A 4,810-nucleotide genomic window follows, 5' to 3' on the forward strand; every position below is an offset into this window, starting at 1 on the left:
GATCACAAACTATGAGAGAATTTGGCAAAAGAAAGGTTATTTTTCAGGATCTATGATTATGTAAAAGTGTATTTTGATGAAGAAAAATATGTGATGACCAAATGAAAGGCCTCATTCCGTTTTACAAAGCTATGAGTGCAAATGTAGGTCATGTTTCTACATCCAGGGACAAATAAACTAACAGCGTGGCTCCATGTATTAGCCGGAGGCCAGTGGTGTAAAGTAACAAAGTACATTTACTCAAGTCCAATACTAAAGTACAATTTTGAGATACTTGTACTTTACTTAAGTATTATTTTAAGCTTTGATAACACTTTAATGATCAATCATTATAAAACATATCATAGCCTAGGGCCTATATATTATTCTGAAATGGACCAATCTGCACAATGACTACTTTTTGGTACTTTAAGTATTTTGATGCTAGTACTTTTCTACTTTTACTTGAGTAACTTTTTGAATGCAGGACTTATACTTGTAACAGAGTATTCCTACAAACAATCTTTTGCTGAAGTATAAAATCGAAGTACTTCCGCCACCTCTGCCTGTGACAGATACACCGACAGGGTGGCTCCATGTATTAGCCAGAGCCCCGCCCAACTGTTGGCGACACAAAGTGAAACGCTGCTGTCCGTCACAGGATTAATGAGCATGCCGTTGCTCACACCAGACCGTAAATACAAATTATGTTATACTCAACTTTTCAGAAGAACGGGTGTGCGGCTGGCAGGCTGCGGCTGCTGTGAAGGCTGTGACCAGTTCCGCTGCTCACGAGCTCCTTAAAGAGACAGGCCGCCGAGGCACGAGCCCGCCCAACGACCCACACCGGGTTGTAGTTCACAGTCAATGGTTGTAGTTCTCTTTACACATCGTTCTGACAACACACTTCCCCCAACCAGGGGTGGAGAATTTAAGAGCTCATTTTTGGGTTGCGGTCGGATAATCCAAAAATCAGCTCCTAACGTCTATCCCTATCATCTATTCTTTGACCTCTGAGTGAAACGTCACAGGGTTAAGGGATAGTGGATAGGAGAATTCAAAAGGACTTAGGAGAAGAGACTGTGGTACTTTAGAGAATCCGACTGCACTTTCACTATCAGCGTGTTTATGATGCGCCAGCGGACGTCATGAATGTGCGTTTGCTGCTATGGGGAAACTATGGAAACCACAGTTTTCTATACAGCGGACTACAACATGGATGTATAATAAGAACGAGGGACTACTGTAAACTCATCTAGAGACTCTGCACCGTGCTCTGATGCTGCTGCTTTGCTTTATGAACGTGGACAACAGAGAAACATATTCTTCAGGACCAAAGTTGGAATTGAAATAAAAAAGGAAAGTGAAACTTATGCTCGTCACCCTCTCCCTCCGGTCCACATTAATACAATTTATCCCAATATGATTATGACAGGTTTGCCAACACTCACGCATCTGGCGTGTGACACACGCTTTCACTCTCAATCTCACGCTCTCACGCAGCCCAAACTATTCTCACGCCAAAAACAAGAATACCGAAGACTAGAAACGGTTTTGAAAACTTTGTCACGTAGTGATCGTCTTCTCAATAGAGCATCTTTGATAATGTCTTCTGGCCAATCAGAATCAAGATGGTGATTCTGAACGGCGTGGTGTTGTTGCAGGAAGTCCCGACGGAGAATACTTTTGCTGTAGTACATCTCTACATATACATCGATACAACATTATGAAATAAGACCCCACGGTTTAATGATTGATGTGTGGGCTGTCTTTCATGTTGACACACAGAACAATGGGGGCTATCCACCCTTATCCACAATGTAAAGTAATTCACACAGCCTCTTCCCTCTTCTCTCTGTGAGGAGCAGCAGGTTCAGCTTTCAGAACAAAGTAACAGAAAACTAAAATGGCATTCATTTTTTTAAATATGTCGTGGAGTAATAGATGTATTTATTTTTCTTCTCAAGAGAGGACCAGAATGTGTATTTTATGTTAGTATTTCAATAAATCTCCTGGAGGAGAATCTCCCCAGACCCCCCTGCAGGAGTTGGGTTTTCAGCATGTCAACTCCTTCACCTGTGGGGAAATTGCAGGATTGGCTCCAGGTCGCCCTTTTTATTTACTACAAGACAAATGTGCCTTTTTGTTTCATACAGTTCCATTTGATTGAGACAGGGAAATAATCTAAACCTCACGCGTGGCGTTTCACTGTCAAGGGGGCGATATAGCGTGTATGTAATTACATTGCAAATACTGACTTGAGCCCCACCACTGTATGGGTTAGCCCTACCGTAGATTACCCAACAAAAATACTCCGGAGCCGATAAGTCAATGAATTGCTTATCGCGACAGGCACACAATAAAACAGTGAAAACAAACATGTATTTGACTTTCATTAGTGAATGAAACTTTGTGCCCTTTATAGTCTGTGTCCAATATTTGTATTTGTATATATTGTATATATCCTATATATATGCTAAGGTCCCGCTACTGACACGACAGCAGTCATTTCATGCGCATACGTGTAATTAAACCCATTATATCAAAATCTCACTCCAGCCAGGTATACCCAAAGTTGGCAACCCTGATTATGAACTATGAAAAGATCTTAAAATAAATACAAATGTATTTATTATAAACGTTAGTCCTTAACACCTATCACTGTGTATATCACCATTCAACACATCCTCACTCCCAGGTCGGCCTATGTTGACGTTATGTCAAGTCCCCTGCCGGCTTTTTCCAACGCAAGGGGGGGGGCCTTAGCGTCCATTTTCAACGCAAGGGGGGGGGCCTTAGCGTCCATTTTCAACGCAAGGGGGGGGGGCCTTAGCGTCCATTTTCAGCTTTCCGGGATGTCCATGTGCTTCTATGGACGCTCATGGAAGCACGGCATTCATTTGTGTCGACTGCCCTTAAAGGCAATGTGAGCGTCCATTCTCATTGGATAGCGGAGAATTGTACACCCGGAAGTAAATATTCCCCTTACTGACGATTGATTTTACAGTGATATCTGCACTACTCATCGACTAAAAAACACCAGATTATCCTTGTTAATTACACAACATTGATTGGTTTAAATTGTGTGCAATGCTTTTGTATTTTTCCCCTTCGATTCGGAGAAACAAATCTTTTTTCGGAGTAAATGATGGCAGAAGACACTACACTACCCAGAATCCCCAGCTATCATTTCTCCCTGCAGAAAAAGAAAACATGGCCGAACTTCGTTTTATTCTGGGTGTAAAATGCCTATTTTAAAGTTAGTTTGGCTATTAAAATGCGTTTTGATGTCATTTGATGCGAGAAATATGAGTTGTTATTTCAGATTATGTGTGCAGTGGATGTACATGATCTTTAGTTTGCTAGTTATTACGAAGATTACTTCAGGAAATTGCGTCCAACGTTTTCATTGTTACCAAGGTGGTTGCTAGGGACGCTGCTATCGATATTATTTCTGTTATGTTGTGTAACTGTTTAATGGTGTTATCTTTATTGCTACCCCCTTCCCCGTCAATGTATAGTGTTGGTCCACAGCGCAAACATATTAGTTAACAAAATCCGCATCTAAAGATACGTTATTTCCCCCTGTGCAATTCCAGTCTCACATCTCACAGCACATCGTCATTAACAAATACCGGAAACAGACCGAAAACGTTTAAAGAAAATAAAATAATACCTTATTCCGAGTGTGCTTGCTTTTCTCTTTGAAAGTCATCACATAACGGCATTGTAATACACGGTTCGGCTGCATTAAATATTACATATCTGCCGTAGTTCTGTATTTATAGAGCCCTGATGAGAAGACAAACATGAGGAACTGAAAACGTGACGTGGATCATAAATATATCAGCCATTAAACAACATCTTACATTTCTTTTCACACAATACGTCTCTTTGGCGTATCAACACTAATTCGGCTCACTTTTATATTTGATCCAATTGGTAGATAGGCTGTATTTACACCATAAAGGTGCACAGATGATATAAAGAGACACCTGGTGGTTAAAGCATGTTATTGAATTTCATTATTTTTATTATTAGATATTAATAGGATCCCTATAAAGTGGACGCGGTGGACCCGTTCAAATCCAGTTTTGAACAGTCTGCCGTGGTTCCATCCCATTTCAAGTGCTGTTCGAGGCTCGGTAACCCTCGGAGCACACTCTCCAATCACAGAGCTTGAGGACTATCACGGGGTTTGTCAAACAGAGCACATGGTGTAGTCCAAACGATAGCTGGGGATTCTGGGTAGTGTAGTGTCTTCATTGCCTTTAAGGGCAGTTGACACAAACGAATGCCGTGCTTCCATGAGCGTCCATAGAAGCACATGGACATCCCGGAAAGCTGAAAATGGACGCTAAGGGCCCCCCCCTTGCGTTGAAAATGGACGCTAAGGCCCCCCCCCCTCGCGTTGAAAATGGACGCTAAGGCCCCCCCCCCTTGCGTTGGAAAAAGCCGGCAGGGGACTTGACATAACGTCAACATAGGCCGACCTGGGAGTGAGGATGTGTTGCACCATTCAAACATCTTTTAAAAGTTGAACAAACCCCACACAGCTCAGTGAAATGTTGACTTTATTTGATCATTTCAGTCAAAACTAACGTTCATATTTCTCTTTTTGATTATAATACTGATGAACGTTCAAAACAAAGCCCTTTGGCAACTTACCACATATGTTTTAAAATGCTTAATAAGCACCGTAACTTTCATGATATCATTTATCCGTCATAATCGGTTGTTTCCGTGAACGGCCGAATGTTGTGTGACGCAAATGCTGCGGCTGCAAGGCATTGTGGGGCAGCAATTTCTCCTCTCCTTTCGGTAAGCGAGG

The 4,810-nt window shown here is 41.8% G+C and overlaps 1 protein-coding gene across 2 annotated transcripts in view; it reads right to left on the reverse strand.

Moving 5' to 3' along the window:
• Positions 1–4,810, reverse strand: part of vps39 (VPS39 subunit of HOPS complex) — a 58,590-nt gene that overhangs the window by 30,654 nt on the left and 23,126 nt on the right. The gene's annotated exons all lie outside the window — the stretch shown is intronic.

The sequence above is a fragment of the Pseudochaenichthys georgianus genome, chromosome 22 (genome assembly GCF_902827115.2).
Source record: "Pseudochaenichthys georgianus chromosome 22, fPseGeo1.2, whole genome shotgun sequence".
Lineage (NCBI taxonomy): Eukaryota > Metazoa > Chordata > Actinopteri > Perciformes > Channichthyidae > Pseudochaenichthys > Pseudochaenichthys georgianus.